Consider the following 23,018-nt stretch of genomic DNA (forward strand, 5'->3'; position numbering starts at 1 on the left):
GACTAACTGTAGAAGAAAACGATAGCAGTGATAGTGATATCGTCCAAGCAACAAGGCGATAAAGAGACTGCATAGATAGCGATAGCGATGAAATTGGTACGGAAGAAAACACACAGGAACATGACGATTTTTTTGGGGGTTGGAAATGTGTGTCATTAACTCATACATTATTTATCGTATCTCAAAACAAACAAATAATGAAACGCCAATGACGCATCACAAGTTTGTCAAGGCACTCATTGACCAGTTGAGGGGTGATCTTTGTGAATCGAGAACGTGTCCATCCACATCTTCTGCGGACAATAGATTAGAGAATAAACTACATATTCCTGATGTGAGACAAAGAAAACAGGATTGTATTTTTTGTGCTGCAGGAAAACACCTGGTAGCAGGCGTCAAACAACTTATTATTGTCAAACGTGCACTAATCAGCCTGTAATGCATTTTGGGGAGTGTTATAAAGTTTATCATACTGTACAAAATTTTAACAAATAAGATATTGATTTTTTTGCAAATATACATGTAAAGAAAGTATACTTTCGTAAGGTAGACTTGCCGCGCTTCTCATGTCCCGCCCTTCCATTGTCTTTTGTTATCTACAAATCGAGCCATTAAGATTTGGAAGAGAAACGGGCATTAGGAAATAGAACTTAGACGAGAGAAGTACCATGAGAGACTACACAGAAATTTTATAAAAGATAATATACCAAATAAAATTTAAGTAGTGTGAATAATAAACGTGAATTGTTGTTTTTTTGTTCACAGGTAAGACTGTAAATAGCAATTAATTATTAATTAACAAATAAAGATTTATTCTTTTGTTCTCAGAGAAACATATTTTCGTTTATCGCCTCACCTAATAGATCCGAAATATTATATACATTTCTCGATTTCAACCAATTCATATAAGTCCAATATCATTATAATATGTTAGTTATTCCCAAAACCATACTAAATAATACGAGGGTCTGTAAATACACATTTCTGCCACAAAGTAGCGCTAAGTAGCTAATAGGCAGAGTTCAGAATAGTTCAAAGTGCAAAGGATAAAAGATAGTTTGAAGGAAATAAAAGAGCAACTTATTGAATTGAAGTTGAATAACAAAATTATTCAAAATACAATGAGAATCGACTACATGTCACAATGGCAGGCAGAATAAGGTTAAATACTAAAATAAATAACATACTGAAAATGTCCACTATAAATGTGAACTCACTTTGCTCATTAAAAAATAGATTAGATTTACAAAAATACTTAGATGAGTATAGATATGTTACTGTAACGATATCAGAAACTAAACTAAATAATAAATATAAACTAAAATTTAACAATTATGACATAATCAGATCGGATAGAGCAATAAATTCCAATGAAGGTGGTACAGCAATAGTATTAAACAATAATATCAAATATGTAAACATCACGCAGCCAAAGAAATACAAGATAATAGAATACTCAGCTGTGAGAATAATGGTAAACGCAAATAAATCACTACTTAAATGCAAGAAACACATATTGGAAGATAAGACTACATAAACGATAAAGGTAGACGCCTACATCAATGAGAACAAAATAACGGTATTCAATTCAAAACAACAATCTATTCGGCAGCCAATCCCACATACATTAGAAGCAGTTCCTGTTTTGACTACTGCATCGCTGACAGCAGAATAGAGATTCTGGATTTAATAAATAAGAAAATAAAAATTAATTCATATGACAGTGACCACAACGCATTAACCTTTAACACGTTAATTGCTGCGCGAATTTTACGTGACATGCGCCAGGTACCAACATAAATTTTTTATTATGCGATGCATATTATGTTCAAATATTATTTATAGCAGATAAGGTGAGTTGTATAAATATGTCTTATACAATTTTCGTGGTGGGGATCACCGGTGGCCCCCAAGGCGCTGTAGACCATTTTGCTCGTATGAGAAGCCAAAAATGATAGTAGATTATAATTTAGGGAAATCTTCAGTTGATTTGTCTGATCAAATGACTGCTTATAGTTTACCATTGCGAAAAACTATAAAGTGGCACAGAAAATTGACAATAGGGCTTTTGCTGAATACTAGTGTTGTAAATTCAATGGTGTATATAAACAAGCAACTTGAAAAAATATTTCAGTCATCGATTTTAGGATGAAGTTAGCGATGTATTGAGTGAAATGTTTTGATGATGAAGATTCCATTTCATCAAGAAATTGCGTACAGAAAAACGTCATCATGAACTTAAAAGGGAACCGGAAAGTATGCAAAATGTAAGGCGATTTTGCAAAAAATTCTACGAAAAAAATTCAAAACCGCTAGGAAAAAAGAGAGCAAAGAATAGCACTAAAAATTTGGCGATATAATGTGCCGACTGTCCTAGTTCATTTTTTCTTTGCTTACCGTGTATCAATGTGATTCATCGTTATGTGCACAAATAACATGTATATTTTCCTTGTATTGATAAAATTATAATTACATGTTCTGTAAAGCATTAATTTCTTTAAACCACTACGGAATCAATGGTATTATTTAAAAAATTTATTAGATCGATGTTTACCCTAATTATGTATTTTTACTATTCGTCGCGTCGCTGGTCACCAGTGGCCTCCACGGCGCTGTAGCCAAGTCGAGTGCCGGTCATCGGTTACCCCCACGGCAGGCAACGTGATAAAATAGATACAGATACACTTTGCCAAGGCATACTACTGGCATCGCCCAGATCATCCACCTACAATTTCAAAAGAGTGAATTGGCGTAAGTTTGCTAAACATATTGATTCGAAATTACAGAATAATAACCAGCTGCCCAAAAATAGAAATCTCTCAATAGAAGAAATAGATGAAAGCATTATGAATCTCGAACAAGTAATTACCAAATCCATTAGGGAAATCATACTTAAAAATCAAGCAAATAAAAATGACTATTGCCAGATATACATTAGCAACAATATCAAGAAGTTACATTCAACAAAGTCCTTCCTAATAACGAAACTACACTTCATTAGATACCGAAGCCCATATAACCACAGCATATAGGAAACATATCGTATTAAAAGATCAATTAAAGCAATTAATAAATGACTACAAATAGAAATATCAAAATCTGTTACATCATATTGGTCATCAATAGCCAAAAACATAAACTACAAAGAAGAAAACGAATTTTTTCCGATCATCAACAAATATTTAAGACCACAAAAAAACACCAGTATTGAACATTTTCGACTTGATTTAAACAAAAACTAATTCAATCAAGAGATTGGTAGAAAAATGCCGCAATTAGTTTATGAAAATGAAACACATATCACTGATCCAATGATAAAATTAGAAGTCATGGGCACGTACCTAGAGAAAATCAATTCGCCAAGATACACTAATGAAATTACCATCACTAAAAATAAAACAGATGATACCGCACACAAGTACCATGATATTTTACGAAGAATTAGGAATACCAAATCTACCTTCATGATTTTTTCTGATCAATTTCCAGCACATGATCCGCTACAAAACAAGAATGAAATAAAATATTTCATCTCGTTCACCGAAGTCGGAACAATTATCAGGAATTTAAAAAATAAAATTTCTTATGATCTTGACAAAATCCCATGAATAGTCATCAAAAATTTACCATTATCAATAAGTACCGAGTACACAATTATTTTCAACAACGCCATAAATCACGCATACTATCTAAATAGATGGAAACAAGCAAATGTTCTACCGATTTTAAAAAAAGGGAAGATTCCAGAAGAATCACAAAATTACAGACCTATTAGTCTTACTATGAACATAAGTAAAATATTCGAAAAAATTACCAAGAAAAACATGGATCATATTAATACTCATAACATCATTCCGAATAATCAATTTGGATTTAAATCTAATTTATCTACTACTCTATATTGAGTACTACGCTATACAAACTAACTTCCAATCTGAATAACTATTTACATAATAAATACTCCATTGGTGCTGTACTGTTATATTTAGAAAAAGCGTTCGATTCTATATGGAAAAACGGACTTATACATAAGGTAGAAGACTAAAAATTTCCTGTGGGTTTAATTCTACTGATTGCTAACATGATTGAGGAGAAGACATTTCGCACGTGGGACAGCATCAATTTCTCATCGAAGTTCTTCAGAATAATAGAGGGGTTACAGCAAGGAACCGTCACATCACCAATCCTATTCAACAGTGAACCAATCAACAAGTTTGGCATGAACAACTCTGATAAATTACACTCAATCTCTTATGCAGACGACTTAATAATTTATAAAGCAGTCAAGGACATAGATAAAATCAGATATACATTATAGGCAGTTATCAACGAAATTAATTGTTATTACAAAAACTGGAATTTAAAAAGCAACCCAAATAAAAGCGAATTAATTTTTTTCAGAAGACCAGTTAAACAAATCTAATACTCTGTAGTTAAAAAAATAGATAGTTTAAAATTAACAACTATTGATACCAACACCAACGAATTAACTGAGATACCGAAGAAACGCATCGTGAAATATTTGGGAGTTCATCTAGATCATCTGTTAAGACTGAATAAACACTACTCGATTCAATTAGATAAAGCTTTCAAGTTGAATTCGAGAATTCTTTACAAAAAAAATCTTGCTACTAAAGCCAGAATGGACTACTGGTGAGATCTATTTTAACTTATGCAGCTCCTATATTATGGAATACAGGTCCAACTATAATTAAAAAAATAAGAAGATTTGAAACATCTTGCTTGAGATCATGCTTAAGAACGCACGGAACCGCTGAATCAGATTATAAAAAGAGAATAAAAAATGAGACCATTTACAACAATGCCAACATCAATAGAATTGTCTGTTTTTCTCTCAAAACAACCAGAAAATAAAGTAGCAACATTGATCGTATAAACGATAGCTGAATTACAGACATTATTTCATAAGCAGAAGACTCAATTCTGAGTAAATTAAATTCAGGCTACATTCCACCTTAACTATACATTTATTGTGACAAAAATGGTCTAATCCAAGACCACAATAATGTTCCACTAAACTATCACCGCCGAAGACATTCTGCAAGAAAACAAATTAATAGTATCGATGATGAAGATAATCAGGAGAACTAGGTTTTCTCGAAAGCACTACTAAATAGAGATGTGAAAACAGACACTTCAATTGGCAATGACAATGAATTACCGCTAAATCTTTTTAATACTATTCCAACCCATGCAAAAATAAATGAAGGGAACAAAGATGATAACGATAAAGAAGCGGAAGACGACATCAAAATTGAAGCCGTATGCGAATTGATAAAGACGCATTGGCACCAAGTATTAGTATCAAGTAGAGGATACGAACGGCCTCGACTAATAAGAATCGGATCTAGGGGCAGATGATTTAATAATAATAAACGATAAAAGAATTCTGCTTTTTTTTTCTTTCTCCTTTTGTTTAATGAAACTCAAAATGCATTTTCATAAACAAATTTTACTTCGACAGATATTGACAGGAGGACATGCTAATAAACGGAATTCAAATCGAATCGTCAAAATTGTAGATGCATCGTGATTAATCCATTTAACGATCATACAGATCATCATGGGAACGTCAGACTCCTCAATATCCATATTCGATGAACACTTCATTAGTACTTCTAATCGAAATAGCAAACAGAAGAAAAACTAATCGTTTAACGAGAACACAATAATAGGCAATCCGAAGGACAATGAAACTCGCTAAATCATTAATTATATTTGAAAGCAAACCTTTTACGCTTGTGAAATGAAATGAATACGCATATTGAATCGATACATAATTATCTTTTTCCGCTTTACCTTCGAGTTATGCATTAAGAATCATGCATCTTAATCGAATTATTCCAGGGAAAATCAATTCGTACTTTCGATAAAATTAAGTTTGAAAACTGATCGAATCGATTCTTTTATTTCAGATGGAGAATCAAGGCTTCGCGGGAGAGCAATAACGGAAATAGTACATTCATTCACAAAGATTTCTCAATACATCTTGACGCTCACATTTACGAGATGTCCTAGTAATTCATCTCGTAAATATGAACACCCAAGTTGCAAGAAATTCTGTAGAATTTCCTCCGACTTCCTTGAAGAATCAGGTCATTTGAGGGTCGAACAAAATGGTCATTAATTTATAACTTTGAATATTAAGAACGACGGATCCGAAGGAATCTTCTCAATCAATTTATTTCAAAAGAAATTTAACTTTTTAAGTTCCCTTTTCGCCGAGGATTTTTATCGTCAATTCCGTCTCCTTCGGCGAATTACTACATGTGGGAAAAAATAGATAGTAAAGAAAGGAAGGATCGTTCATTGGAAACAAATCTTTCTGATAATCTATATTTGAAGGAGAATAATGGGAATAAAACTTGTACGTTATCGAGATTGCGGAAAGAGGATCACATCAGCACAAGCAAAAAACGCAGGATGTAAGCATTGTAGAAACAAAGGTAACTCTATGAACTTTGAGAAGATTAAATTCGAATGATGAGTAGGAATCATCAGGCCTTTATCTATTAAACGAAACGTTTTCCAACACAATGACAAGTTCATTCCATTTTGTCACTCATTGTTCAAGATTACAGAAGAATCCATGGAGATTATTGTTAGGTAAAATTCTATTCTAGTTCGGGAAAAAATTCTCTTTTCATTCCGATATTTTCAAACACAGAGAAGGTTCAACAACAAAAATAAGAGCAAGAGCAACAACATCATCACCATCGTCATCATTACGAACAGCAGCACTTACCATTGAGAACACTCGAATGCAGTGTAGTATGATAGAAATGACGATAAAACGAAGCTCCTCCACGTGGTGGAAACTAACGAAGATAAAGTGCTCATTATAACGACCAAATATAAGGATAAATTCCATTTACACGCATAACCATTGATATGCCATAAAATCTATAATATTATTCACAAAGCTTAAGGATTCAAGTGATTCTCAGATGAACAATACACGTTAATTTCGTTTAAGGAAACGTGATACTGAGAGCAGTAATGACGACAGCGATATAATTTATCGAAAACGAAAGATACGGGACTGTTGAATCTGACGCTGATAATAATGCAAGCATCAACGGAAGATGATTGGGTCAGTATTACAGAGAATGGCCACTTAGAATAAATTTTTCAATAGGATCAAAAGTAACAGATCCTTTAATATTTTTGAACCGATTCAGTTTTTCAAACTGTTTTTCACGAACCAGCTAATTGATGAAATAATAAAGGAAATAAACAATTATGCAAAATCTTGTTATTGTTGTTAAAATTTGACTAAAGACTCCGTATGGCCAGCATGGCATGATGTAAGTAAAGATGAATTTTGGATTTTCATTGATTCCTTCTAAATATATGTACAATGCCTATTTCTAATATTGATCAATTAAACAGTAGAATTCTTATTACGGATATATTTACAAGAACTCGAGTCAATCAATATTTTGAATGCTTCATTTAAAAATTCATAAGTCAGATAGCAAAAATATCAAAATACAACGAGCCCGTATTTTTTAGAATATCTAAATTCAACATTTTCTAAACAGTTCATTCCCGGTCAAAATATTTGTGTAGATGAATCCATAGTAAAATTTAAAGGAAAAATTTTTTCATTATATATAACCTGATTAAGCCAACAAAATGGAGTATAAGAATCTATGCGATGACGAATTCTGAAACAGGATATATATGTACTATCCTACCTCATTATGAAAATATTACATGACAAAATCTTATTCGTCCAAACCTATCAGTTAGCACTAGAATTCTGCTGCATTTATATCAAAAGTTGTTAAATAAAATTTCCAAGGAACAGAATTAACATATGTTTACTGATAGATATTATGCCAATATATCTTCGGCAGAAGAACCAATGAAAATGAAATGTCATTTTACTAGTACTATAAAAACTAAGAAGAAAGCTATTCCAATATTTACGAAAAAAATCCAAGCTTTTAGATAAGAAAACCTGTTTCTATAAAAAAAGGAAAAATCACATTTTTAGCCTGGAAGGACAAGAGAACTGTGTAATTTTTAAGTAATTGGAATGATGCTGGAATGATGGATTCAAAACGAATTCTACGAAGAGATAAAAAAGTCTAAAAAGCATAATGCAGTTGCCAGCAGCACAACTTACGTGGGGGGGAGGGACATTGATCGAGTTGATCTATACGTATGTACTTATTGTTTCATTCTATTCGCTAAATTTGTACAGGATAGACGTATTTCCTATTACTCGTGACTTGTTTTTGTTTATAGTTCTTGTAACGTACATTAACGACCTCTTGTATAATCTGTGTAATGTATCACGGCGCGGTGATACAGTAAGCGTACATCTTATGGTCGCTGGCTCAAATATGCCACCAATAAAACTAAAAGTCTCAATATTGGGAGACACTTACTCCACACGGAACACATCAAATAATGAAGTAAAGGATGTATACATGTCCACTAACGATTCAATCTACTGAACTGAGTCTCTATTTATTAGCAAAATATAGCAAATCTAATACAATTACAAATATGTCAAATTCACACACATCAATTCGAAATGTGGCTACAGGATATACCGACACACAACTCATAATATGGTATCCTCTCTGAAACCGATGCTACACCAACAGGTAACACCAAAACAAATAAAGAAAATAAATCTCCTCTTATTTACATTCAGGGTCAAGATTCATGTGAATAAGACTAAATCCTTCTCGAATGTTGGAGTCAATTATTATGTTCCTTTTCACACCAAAAATTGCAATAAGAGTTTTCACTAAGAGGTTTTGTGCTAACTTCTCCATATCTCAAACCTTGGGCTCTAAGATTCCTCATTGTCAACACCTGCTTATTTGCTAAATCATTCGTACTTCAAATTTCTTTGTCCTAATAACCAAGTCATCAAGGACTTCGGTAAAATTCGTCCCTTAACTTTATCTCGGCAAAATTCGTCTCTTAGCTTTATCTCAGGCAGAGGTCCTTTTTTAGGCTCTTTCCCTCTTATTTTTTTCATCATTTGGAATACCATTGGTATGAGGAGATGGTAGACTGCCGTGATCATTTCCCAACTGATGAGCAATTTAGCATTCATCCGTAGCATGAATCCGCTTCGCTCGGAAAGAAAATTATGGCCTAAAAAATCCCAAGGAATTTGCAGTATCCAATTGAGTGCTCTTTCCTTTTCCTTCTTTCTTCGAATGTTTGATCCTGAGACAAATTTCTTCTTCGTATAAATTACCCAACTCGGTCAAGACTTCAAAATTTCTTTGCCTCAGAAAGCTTTTCGCAACGGATAATTTCGCACCAAGAGAATTTTTTTCTAAAGAAGAAAAAATCTATTCCTCCACTTTGTTCTGCTATAAAATTTGATTCATTACCCAAGACGAATGTTTGTCTTCACGAAATATTTTATCTTGCCTATTAAAAATTAATCGACATCAGTTCACCCACATAACTCACTTACCTATCTCTCATCTACCGAAACGATCGGAACTACTAAGGGCAGATTCCATCCCTGATAGAGAAGACATTTAAGTCAGAACATGTGACGCTTCATTCATGCAAAAGTGTTAATCACTCGTAGATTTGTCCTTACGTTTTTCTACCGTTTTATCTAGTTCCTTTATTAACGTTAGACTATCTACATGATCAATTTTCTTTTTCTTTCTTAAAGATTTTCTTATTTCTTTCTTGAAGGTTTTTCCTCGAAGTGTACACCAAATCGTTGTTTTTCCTCATAATTTTATGTGGGCTTTCCCAATTGCTCTTGAGCTTCTTCGTTCTGCCTCTTCTGTATTGAGAGTTGAACATATCTTCTGATCTTTTCTTCTGATCTTTTCTTCCTTACTCTAAGATTATACTAAGCATTCATGCTGCAAAACTTCATCTCTATCCGCTTCTTTATGGTTCTATGGATTTCGTCTAGCTTCGTATTAAGCTTCGGGACATAAGATTTAATGTGTATCTCCGTTTTCTATACGGATGGACAACAAAGAAAATCTAATAGCATTTTTAAGTTATTTCTAGTTAACATTTTTGCTGAAATCTTATGCCTTGCCGATCTATAAATTAAATAACACAATAAAATCCACTGATCCTAATCTTTCTGGTCCTAACGAATTTTGCCAGATGATCAATCAAGTCCGTCTTGTTGCAGATATAACGCCGTCGACCTAATTTTTTGGATTCTTAACAACTCCCAAACGCGTATCGTCAACTTTCTCTTTTTTCCTTTCAAATGAAAAATCCTCCAAGGAACTCACTTTATAGAGAATCGGTTAGGTCTATGATATGTTCAAGAGTTCCGCAATTTCTTACGAATTCTTTTGAAAATTCTTGAAAGAATTTTGGGAAATCCTTTTCTTGTTCCATCGATAAATTCCTAGAATTTTCCTTAAGCACGTTATTCAAACTATTAATCAATTCTCATGAAACCCTCACTACTGAACCCGAACTTTGTAATACAACGCACCACAATAGCTCCATCAAATCTATCTTTCACAAAAGTCGCACTTTAAGATGCAATCATCTGCAATATTCGTTACCACTAAGGAACAGTTTTCCTGAAAACTTCCCTGACACCACCAAAATTTAAATAATCTGGAATACTTACGAGTTTTCCTGAAAACTTCCCTGACACCACCAAAATTTAAATAATCTGGAATACTTACGAGTCACATTCTCTCAGTCCAAGTGACCTGAGTCTAAGACAAAAACATATCCAATATTTATAGTCAAAACAGTTTTGATGTATAGTAATGACTTATCAATTCTAAACCCGCTCGTAACAGTATATAACAATATTTATTGATTATAGACATTCAAAATGGAATTTTATAATAATAGTAGAATATTTTTTCCAGTAATATACTAAAAAAATACCACAATACTCGCAAGAGTTACCATGAAGGCGAATGTGTGTAGTTGTATTGTATGCAAATATGTATGTGTATGTGTAGGTATATTTTTTCAACAGATTTCTATTGAAAGTCTATAATCGAAAAGTAACCATCTAAAAAATAATATATTCCTTCAATTGAAAGTCTACAGTTAATGAAAAAAAAGTTAAACTTTGTCCTAATTATTTGCAATGGCGAAAAAAAATGAGCATAATATTATTTCATAAATCATCTAGTAGTAAGAACTAGTAAAGAAAAAACCTATGGATTTTACAAAAATTTGCATAGTAATGATAGGAGAGAATTTAAATTTTTCCAAAAAGAAAAACAAATAAAATTCTATGCATCGGATTTTGATTTGGATATTGATGATTGAATAGTTGTGATAATTAACTTGATACTATATAAATATATAGTAAGATGCTATTCAACAGATCTTACAAGAATTAATTATTAAGAAGGATATTGAAGATGATAATGCCGAGGAAACTGCAATTAAGTGCGCTAGGTGAACTTAATTTTGTAAACGTCAGAAATTGTTTACTATTACTCTAGCAACCGACATCAACAACTACTTATATTATACTTCATATGATGTATTTTTTTTATTTGTTAATAACAAATAGATAAATTTGCTCATAGAACAAATAAACAGAATAAAAATTAAATAAAATCACATTAACTCAATTTGCACGAATGCATCAATAAATATAAACTATTCTGGATGAAATAAGAAAATTCTTGGGATCAATTTTGTGATGTAAGAGTCAACTCTATAAACAATTATTGCTAAAAAGTACATTGTATAATTTTAATTTACCGCGTACCATCATGTCACAGAACAGATTCGGATTATCATACTTCTCAGCAACTTTCAGTTTGCTAATAACATTACTATTGTTTATAGTAATGGACTTGGGAATGTATTTCGACTGTGGGATAAGAAAAAAACAAAAAAAGTATCAAAAAATATTTAAACTAGGAAAAAATATCATCATTGAGGAAACATTAATTTCATGGTATAAAAGATTGATGATTAAGTAATATATTCCAAATAAAGCCCATAAATAGGAAATAAAATAATTTAAATTATGCTCTCCTAAAGAATATATACGGATATAATAAGGATCTATAGTGAAAAGCCAACTACATTTTGCGACAATACAATAGTACATCCCTAAATTTTCTATATTTCTCAAGTCCCATGGTATTAACATAATGATATCAGAGAAACTGGATTGGCATATAATGTATGTCTGCAACTTACAGGAAAGTTTATCAACCAGGGATGAACATTATACATTGATAATTTTTATACCTACTATGAATTAACAATATCGTGCCATCTAAAACAGGAGACTCACATAGTTGAAATAATTAAAAATAATAAAAAATTCATTCGAAGACATTTTTCAGCATATCAATGATTTACTGATATGTGAGTCATCTTCAATGGCCGTGTCAAAAGGCATTAGAGTCATATCTGTCATGATATATTCTGGATCGTTAGAAACTGCAGCAGTAATATCTATACTTACGAAAGTTCCTGCAAGAATTCTTACGACCTTGATCGCGAACAGATTCGCACTTAGAATAATTTTATTCGCGTAAAATTTCCATCCGCGCATCCACGGATTATCACTCCTCGTTAGGAAAACGAACTCTGAAGAGAGTTTTTTCTTCGAAGAAATCTTCGCATTCGCAGGAGTTTGAATTCTACAGCTGCACATGGATTGTTTTAGAGCAGTAATTACAGAAGAGATTCATCCAGTTTGTACATCGGATACAATTAGATATCCTGTTACTGCAAAAGTCTTAAGTTCAAAAACAAGACACGGGCTTCACCTTAATCAGTTTAGGAATTAAAAGAAAGCTTGCAGTAGTGCCCGCTCAAAAATAGCGGATGGGTTCTTAGAAAACTTGATTAAGAAATTAATCAAGTATGGCAAATGACAAATTCAGTCATTTATGTGTATCTGTTATCTGACCGATGAACGCCACCGGCCTTTTAATTTTATAACTCTGTTTCTTCAATGGTTTTTACGAGACGTGAAATAAAAGTATTAGAATCAGCAGGAAAGGAAGATATCCGCTTAAATGTCCAGACTAAAAAAATAAACTACATAAAATTACCCAATCCTAAGCTGTGAGTCGTAGTAATAGGATGAATAACTTATTTAGTCGTTAGTAAGCCAACTTACAAGAACTAGTCACACGTTGGTATTCAAAACGACATAGAGAAAAGTGGTAAAAGCAACTTAACATGTCATGAAACTTCATTAAAATCAGATGATTAATAATAGCTATTGAAATAGCAGCGATTATAGTTTGCGAAACAATAACTGGATATTTCCAACAGATGTGTCTACGTCACATGCTACTCAATACAAGTGACACTATCGTGCCCTATATGATGCATCCGAGCCCATTTAAGAGGAGAGTGGTTAGCTTCTTTTATGAATATCACGAGATGGCAACTGAGTGCTGCGTTGTTGTAACATGTGGAGATATTCCTGGTATGCAATAGACGATAAGAATCGGCAAGTTGGCAATAATGTCGTGTAGCAAGGACAAAGTTACTGATCCATTTTTCATAAAAAGATGCTGCAGCTATCAGCTAACAACAAAGAGACTCTTCGATGATGTCAGCTTTGCTTAAAGTGTCATCGACGTAAATATCTTAAAACCACACTTTCGCGAACTCTGGATGAATGGCTTCTTCATTCTAGGCCGATCATACGAAGAATCAAGAAGATAGTAGAAGAAATACATTAATTTACGGTATTCACTCGGTAACATCATTACCGAAAGTAGCCATACGATACAAAGAGCTAATAGTTTCGTTGACTTAACACTGTTACGTCTTACGTACATTTATTTTTTTCACTGCTCACGCTTAATATTCTTATAAATGATATATATTTATAACTCCATACACATGATTGTTCTAATAAAAAAACAATGTCATGACCTGCCATTAGAATTCCCGAATCTATGCATCACTGTCTTCTTTTCGTTCACGTTTTGGTACTTCGATATCGAAATATCGTAATATCGAATGATATCAGGTAAATGAATGCTCGATTTCACAACTAATATCGTGAGCATACATAAACAAAAGATGAGTTAATTAAATGCATCATTAATTAATAATACAATTAAATTGTATCGCTCTAATCGATAATACAAAATTCCATTTTAAGGTAATAAAATAGATAAACATTTTAAGAAAAAAATGAAAACATTTAAAAATGTACTACTTATGAGTAAATCCAAAAAAGGAATTGTTAATGGTCATGTTCTTTAATGATTGATTGAAAAAATTACAACCAGTAACTCGTACCGATTTGGATCTTTTATTCTCAACATAATAAGTATTGAAGAAATACAATTTTGTTCACTTACTTATTTAAGAAATTCCACGGTCCAAAACATTCATCCTTATTGTAGGGTGAAATTAGAGTAGATTGACTCGTAATAAGTCAAAAATAAGATAGATTTACATCGAAGTAAATTGAAAATGAAGTAGGTTGAAGTTGCAGTAGATTGACTTGGTAAATTGATTTGAGAATACAATGATGATATGAAAACAGATTGAAAAAAAAATTGATATTAAATTTTTTGTAATAAAATGAATTGTAAAATTATATGACTATAAAATTTCAACATTTACTTACTATTATTGTTCTATAGAAGAAATATACTTCGATTCTTGACCGTCTTCCATGGTGTATTGATTCTAATACGCGTTAATTATTTATTGATCAATTGACAGATAATAAATTTAATTCCATTGGATGTTTCACATATAAAGTATAGTCTATGGAACTGTAAAAAAACAAAAAAGAAACATTAATAAAACTTTATACAAACAAACACTAACTTAATGACTGCTTTGTGTACAATGTATTCACATACACACGCTTCTAAAGTTTAATTGAAATCACAAAATACAAACGAATGCAAATTAACAATAAAACTCTAAATCGATTTTACTTCTTTTATTTTACCGAAACAAAGATTGATTCATCCATCACTCCATTAATTGTGCATTAATAATCTGAAATAAAATACAAAAAAATCATTAAAAAATATAGACAGAAAATAAGAGGTTACTTGAATTTTTACTGATATAAAGTAACAATGAAATAAACAAAAATATTATAAAAAAGATTTAATAAACATAAACTATTACCTACAATTTATTAACTTATTCATATTAATTATTACCTAAAACAAAACAACTTCTCTTCCATTAGTTGCATGATGAACAACTGTGTCAATCAATTCATTCCTCCACTATATAAATTTACTGATCATAATTCCATGCTCAGCGTTCATCAAAATTATGCTTAAGAATTACGCCTGTTTTCATTATTGGTCTAAACACTGTTTTCCATATTTTTCGAGAAGAAAAAGTATCATACAGTATCACCTGCAAAAAAGAAAAAGTTCATATCCCCATTACTGAGATCTAATAATGGGGGCATCTTCTTCCATCTTATCGGAACAAATAAGCGCAAAAAGAGCCACATCTCAAACTGCCAATTGCCTATCCTTGACCAACGAAATATTAATAACGTTTATAGTGCTAATAATTTTATAATAAAAGTACATAGCTTATAATAAATCATAAATATCAATAAATTAATAATTAATTTATTATTAATAATATTATTTATAATTAATATTATTATTTATCTATGTAACAAAAAGCTAAGTATTTTCCAAAGTAGGTATCCTATTACTTTGCAATAAAAATTATTTAATCCTATCCCACGACACAATCTTTCATAAATTCATGCATGAAGACAAATTTCCTAAAGCATACTGACTAAAATAAAATAATATATATTCTTCTAAGAGAATTAATATATCTTAATATATATTCTTATACCAGAATTTATTTGCAAATTTTTAATAGATACACGTAACATATCTTCAGTTTCATACGAAAACTAGTAAAAAAAGACACTGTACGTGTAAAATTGTCTATTCGTATTATAAGATATATTAAAAATTATTCGTAGCAAATGCTTCTAGAATTTAATAAAACTACGAATTATAACGTAAAATAAAAGAGCTTTATGCATAAATATAAAGCTTTTTCAAATATTCAAAAAATCGATATCGTAGATAAAATCTTCCTCCTTAAAATAAAACCGCGTTCATAAAAATCGATTAAAAATTACTCTTGTTCTCATTATTGGTATAAATGCTGTTTTCCATATATTTCACAATGGTCACTCTCGAAATCTGTGGCAAAAAAGAAAAAGCTCATATCCCCATTACTAATTCTCATAGAAATTATTAAATTTAAGAAAAAATTGTAGTTCGTTTTTTATTTTATAAACTAGAAATGAAGAAATTTTATAAGTAATGTGTAGTATATTAGTAAGCGTCTAAATTCGTAATTCAGGAATCATAGTTATGAAGCTAATGATTCCGTTGGTACCTTTTTGATTTTACCGATAAAAATAATTAATAACTTTAATTACTTTTGCTTATTTAATAATTTAATAAGATATTAATATCCAATCTCTTATATTTATTTCTCCTACTTGATGCGAGTTTCGGGATAACCTATTCTGTATAGGACAAAGGCAGCAGTACAATTTTTCTAGATGACAAATATATAAAGTATATATATACATTCGTCGATTATTTTTTTTAATGTAATAAATAGAGAAAATATACACTTATATATTATATTTTTCTCTAGCATAGATTATTATGAGACTTTTTTTATATATCATCATCAAAAAAGATATAAAAAAAATTCAACAGAAAGAATGATGTAATAATTTCACGATCTAGATGACAATTTCATTTTCGCGAATATCTTTTAAACGCAATATTTTCCACATTTGCGAACACTACACTATAAAAAGTGCATGTTTTGCTACTGATTAATATATTGAACGAAATTGTAACTTAAAAAAAAAGTTAATTACCTGTAAATAGAAGGACGATGAAGCTCCGTGAAAAGCTGTTGGCGCAGGCGAATCCAAAATGAGAGCAATAGTAGGGAAACCGGTAGAGACTTGTACTTTTAGTGGAACTCATCTGGCAACAGCGGAAAAGATGTTCTCAACCTTGTTCTCAATCTTACGATAATAAATAAATACGAAAATACATTGAATCAAATAATAAATAAATCTGTGCAATAAATTTGAATCCGTTCCATAAATATTTTAAAGAAACAATATTTATCTCTATCTATTCATTGTTATCTATAAATCTCTAATAATATAGAATTTATAATTAAAATGAAATATCACGAATCATTAGAAATCAGAAATCATTGGAAATGTTCGGTCAGTGTATAGAAAGAAGAAATTTGCGGCAAAGAAATAATTTTGAATAAATAATGGCATAAAAAACTAATTAACAATGAAGGTTTTTACACCAAACCTTCATTATATATGTATATATATATATTTGTCTTAATCATTAATTTTCTTACTGAAAGAGAGAGAGGGAGAGTGGGAGAGAGAAGAGGGAGAAGAGGGAGAAAGGGAAAATAATTGTTTTCCTAAATTAATATTTAAATAAATGCTTAAAGTAGAAACTTATAGATAAGAACAAAAAAAGCAGAATATAATTTTCAAATAAGAAAATTTAACTTACAGTATTCATCGTATATATAAAACTAGCTCTCTTCTTGCTACTTCATCTTCTTCGACAGATCTTAGAACATCCTTCCAAAAATATATATAGTAAATAATTCTTGACATTATTTCCTTTTCTCTGTTTATTCCCATCTACTTTAAAATCTCTCTTTGTACTGTACGTATAGCAAAACAAAGAACTAATAACCTTACAAATTGTTTTTATTCATTTACTCAAGTCTATTGTTTTAAATTGTACTAGAATATTTCCTTTTGACCTTATTCCTCGTTACCTTACATATTTACTTACACATATGTTTACACAGAGAATAACTTTTAAATGAAAACAAGAAAATATTTCCACTATTTATGAATGTATGGAAAAAATGTTGAGAACAAAGTCACCTTTCAAAGGACACCTATTATGATGGAAAGAATTTTTTCTAAAGGTTTAATTTTTTTAAGAAATTTCAAGATCATAAATATTTTATTAAATCTACGATTAGTTTATATAAATTGATTTCTCTTGCCATTCTGAATAAAAAAGTATAAAACTACAATTTCAAAAAATGATTAGTTTGCGAGATATTTTGAAAAAATTATTTATGGTAGACAACACAGTCGCAATCATACATACGAATGATGAAAAATATAGAAAAATTAATTGTAGATCAATATAAGAAGATTAATTCTCTCTCTCTCTCTCTCTCTCCCTCTCTCTCTACCCCTCTCGCCTCACATTAATACACATACACAACAGACAAACACATATATATTCAGAGATTAATTTTACTTCTTTGACTGTACTTGACAGCAAAAAATGACGTAATACATATCTCTATATACTTTAGCATTTTCAAAGTATAATTTTATAAATTTGAGAATCTTCTTTTGTCAGTATCAATCTATTATAATGGGTTATAGCCATTATTGGAAGTTTTGGAAAGTACAGTAAATTGAATTTATAATTTTTACTTCGTAATATTACAATTAAAGTTTTTTATCAGATTATTTTTTATTAGACCCAACACAAATAGTAATTCTCAAAAATGCCATCCCATTTCAATAAAAAACTTAAAAATCTTACACGAAGAGAAAGATTATGACGACTTCGATAGCGTTAGAGAATGGTGCAATTAATAGTTACTATTACAGTGTCGCTTAAGTCAATAATTTTTCAATAAGCAAAATACAAATCTTTGTATAATACACGTATATGTATGATATATGGATATACATATATAAGTATGTATATAATACGACTAATCATATAAATTTACATCATATTTCGATATAATAATATTTAAAAGTGAACAAGTCACAATAACCTTAAAGTGTCTTTAACACGACTTCGAAGTACACAATGAGCTGACAAAAACAAGCAAATATCGACATGCGCAGAAACGACATTACCACCTAATAGTCACATTTCACTACGGGAAAAAAAATAATTATAAGTACTTTAGTAGATGTACTTTAAGTAAATAGAAGATTTAGAAAAGAAGAGAAATTCATTAAAGTACGTTAGTAAAGGTACTGTAAGTAAATAAGGACTTAGAGAAAAAAAAAATATTTTTTTTAATTATAAAGTATTTGATCATGCAAGCATTCCACTATTTATTTAGAAGAGTTCCATCATGGCTCTATTTCCGCGGTCACGTTCCTATGGCGAAACTTTGAAAATTTTTTTAATTTTTTAAATTTCGAAAATATCGGAAAATTTTATTTCCCTTACCACGGACGAAAAGGTCTGTAGAGCCGTGCCTGAAGTCTCAGGTGACAAAGTCTGTAGAGCCATGCCTGAAGTTCCGTACGTCTCCCGCGCATTTAAGATTTGAGGTTAGGAGTAACGCATGTGCGCCAACTATCGAAAAATAAATAATGTGCACTAACACTACAAATTGTTATTGTCCAATCCAACAGCTAATCACAGTACGGCGTGAATTAGTTGCAAATCCACTTCCGTCTTGCAACTGAAATTATCAGTTGAATCCACCGTTCGTCCATAGAATATAAAGTGCCACTTCCGCAAAAACGAACGTAACCTCCATAAAATTACTGAGTACATTTCTCATTAATTATAGAGTAATTAATCAATCCCCAGTATTGATTATTATCTCACTTTGTTCACCGCACTCTAATTAACGAGTGAGATATAAATTTTCACAGGCAAAATGTAGTAAACCGGAAAAATTTTCACAAAACGCGGAGCACACGGCAACTCATTCATCCAATATCGCAGCCATGATGGAACAGTATAGTGTAAAGGTGAACACCCGTAGGGTGTCTGCACCAATGCTACCTCGTCCATTACGGCATACGCTACGAAACCACCTAAAGACATCAGCCACCACAGCCAAGTGACCGAATTCGGAAAAACCCAAAACTCCTGCCAGCGAAATAAGGTGAGTGGTTTAGACATATCCTCGCAGCAACGAATCACCACGCTGATGTCGGTTGTGCCCACGGGAAACCACGGAAAGACCCGCTCACAATGCCACGATCCTTGACACTCGTTCCGTAGGATAGGATGGGATTGGTAGGATAGCAAGTTTTAGGGAGAGTATTAGGTTGTAATGAGAAGAAAAAAAAATAGGGAGATGCATGCAAGCATCTTCGACTTTATCCTATTCGAGAGTAAGTTAACCTGAAAACATTACAGACACCCACCCTCATCACCAGAACTCCGACAATCCTAGCTGAACAGGATTTATGAACTAATTACCCTTAATATAGATGGTTTCTTTACAAAACCGCGAAAAAGGAAAAGGCCTCAGCCGTGAAGACAAGATGTCTCGTTGCTTCTGGCCAGCTCTTTTCGCAGAATATTTCTTTCAGAGCAACTCTCTGAGGTTTGAAAATCGGACATTCGATGATGTGTTCCGAAACCATGTCTTCTTCGCCACACTCGCATGTTCCATCCGTGACGAGGTTCAGCGACGTTAGTTTTACTTTGAAAGCCGCATGATCTGAAAGAAATTGTGTTGAAAAGTAGTTTGGAGTGACGAAACGGACACCCATGCTTTTCTTGATGTCCGGGAAAAAAGTAAATGTCGTCCTTCCTTTGGAGGAATTCTCCCATCTCGACCGTTAATTTGCAAGGATGTTCTCGTCGATCTGTTCTACTAACGCGCGCTTAAGCTTCATGTCTTCCAATTTTCTACTCGCTTTCTCGATGTTCCTGTTCTTCCTAAGGTCGTATAATCTGCTCCGTTTGTTTAACTAGAAATTAATCAGGGGCTCTCCTGCTATGGCACACAGAGATTCCGTTGCGATTGTATGATATGCGGATGTGACTGAAATTAGGGCCGACCGTTGAGTCGTACTTAACTTCCTAGGGTTCCCCTCCGTGCAGTGATCGCATCATATCATCAAATTTTTATTATTTCCTGATTATTAAAAACATATAATTTAGAATCACATATATATATATATATATATAGAATAGGATCTACATATATAGCAAAATTTTTCTCTCATATTTTTTTCATTTTGTAATAGATATATTTGAATATTTTATTCCTTTCTTCATCTTCTTTATTTTCATTGTATATAATTATGAGTAAATACACAAATAATTAATTAATAATATATTAATCGTTGATATCTTTCAATAATTTAAAAAGAAATAAGTATATGTAATTTTTCGTTTTACCTAAATGTTATATATAACTTTTTTTTAATTATACTATTTACTTTAAAAATATAAGTTATTAGTATTTGACAACTACAACATCACAAGGATAATCTCTTAACACTGAATAATAATTATAATAGATAGATAAAATATTAACTTAGATCAAAAATACTATAAAAATCTCATGAGAATTGGTTTAATGATTTTCACCAATCATATTTATAATCATATTATCGATGGACATTTTTGTAAATTATGTTAGATTACATTTCAATGAGTTTCGTATCTAGACCTCACTATACTACAATCATGTTTATAAGTAAAAGAAATCAATTTTCTAATAAACTATGCATGTTAATAAGCATTCGAAACATTGAAAATATTTGACAATTAAATTAATAGAAATCTATGTAATATGTAAACGCAAAATAATCGTAATTAAATGAAAATGTGAATAATTAAATGTAACTGTGAATAATAGATTTCAAAGCCGCCTACAAGAAAATTCTAACAGAATACTATTTTATTCGTTTATTTTCCATTTATTTTTATATATACATATATTGTACACCTTTTCTTCTAATTAAAATATTTATTATTACAAGTATTGGTCATAATTACAAGTACAATAATCATGGAAACTAATAAGTAGATGTAATTCTATACTGTTAATGATTCTCTATTTTTGAGCATGATAGGGGGATACTATAAATGCAGTATTCTAATCAACATGAGGAATGATACTTGGGTCAATCATGGAATTTAGTAAATTTAACAAACATCTTGATAAGTGGAATATACAATGTAACAATGAAAGCTTGGAAATCAACAAGTAATTGTCAACCAACGAATATCAGGAATTGCCGGTTAGGTTTAACAAAGTTCTGTAGAATTGGTACGAAGTTAACCCCGTACGTGTAGAATACGTATCAGTCAAAAGAAGAAAGTGGTCGTCGAACAGGAGAATAGTAATTCAGAACAATGTTCAAAAAACTGGCTCTCAGCCATTGTGGGTAAGCTATAGCTTGATAAGCAAGTTGTCATGGAACACAATATTTGTATGATAATCATGGATATAGTGGAGGCTATATAATAAATTGTACAGCCTAGTGAGAAGATCGATACATAAGAACAACTCTAGTTTAGCTATAAGAGTTTTAGATGATTAGAACTCCAGTGTAATGTTCTCTTCTATTAAGGAATCGAGGAAAAATTTAGACATAGACTTATTAGAAGAAGAAGCTGTGACAGCGATAGTTGAAAATGATGAAAGCTTCGATTGATTAAATTATTGATGGAACTTTATTAGCTCTCTCAGCTATTTGTAATACACAATTTAGACTACATTAGAAATTATGGAAAATATATTCCTTTAACATCTTTTTAAATTGGTCGAGCCTCTCGCGTTGTCTTATATCGGTTGGTAAAGCATTATATATTTTAACTCCTTCATAAAACATACTCATTTGCGCACTCCTATTTCTGCGAAATTTTATTACAATGTTCCTGGTCTGTCGTGTGTGTTTTCCGCTTTCTTTTCCTACTATTTCTAACCTATTTCTTAATTGTTCAGTTAACAAATTCTTCAAGATCTTGAAAATACATAGACACATGTTGTAATATACTCTCATTTCTCGATTTTGCATTACTTGCAATTTATTCAGCTGTGTCTCTCTCATATCCATTAACAACGTTACAATATTCTGTGCTATGATCATACGTGATACATTTAGTATATGCCAATATACAATTTCCTATTCCATTCAAAAAACTAGTTTTCTTACCTATCTTTTTTAACATACAATTGCAATGACCTTTAAATCTAAGCTTACCATCTATTCCTAAGTATTTCATTATCTC

General features: G+C 31.4%; 2 long non-coding RNA genes across 4 annotated transcripts; both read right to left on the minus strand.

The window, feature by feature from the left end:
* Positions 1–710: 710 nt before the first annotated feature.
* LOC124432521 lies at positions 711–21,227 on the minus strand. Of its 3 annotated transcripts, XR_006944282.1 has the most exons (10): positions 21,177–21,225; positions 19,257–20,910; positions 16,865–16,976; positions 15,141–15,345; positions 14,907–14,970; positions 14,588–14,738; positions 14,316–14,460; positions 2,555–2,725; positions 2,398–2,478; positions 711–1,680 (listed from the first exon to the last, which is right to left on the minus strand). It is a non-coding gene; the product is annotated as an uncharacterized LOC124432521 (long non-coding RNA). The 3 variants fall into 3 exon arrangements; XR_006944283.1 differs by lacking the exon at positions 711–1,680 and having other exon boundaries at positions 2,433–2,725; positions 14,829–14,970; positions 21,177–21,227; XR_006944281.1 differs by lacking the exon at positions 711–1,680 and having other exon boundaries at positions 2,433–2,725; positions 14,921–14,970; positions 21,177–21,223.
* On the minus strand, positions 8,484–11,024 carry LOC124432524. The gene is made up of 2 exons (XR_006944286.1): positions 9,476–11,024; positions 8,484–9,368 (listed from the first exon to the last, which is right to left on the minus strand). It is a non-coding gene; the product is annotated as an uncharacterized LOC124432524 (long non-coding RNA).
* Positions 21,228–23,018: the final 1,791 nt, after the last annotated feature.

The sequence above is a fragment of the Vespa crabro genome, chromosome 25 (genome assembly GCF_910589235.1).
Source record: "Vespa crabro chromosome 25, iyVesCrab1.2, whole genome shotgun sequence".
In the NCBI taxonomy this organism is placed as follows: Eukaryota; Metazoa; Arthropoda; class Insecta; order Hymenoptera; family Vespidae; genus Vespa; species Vespa crabro.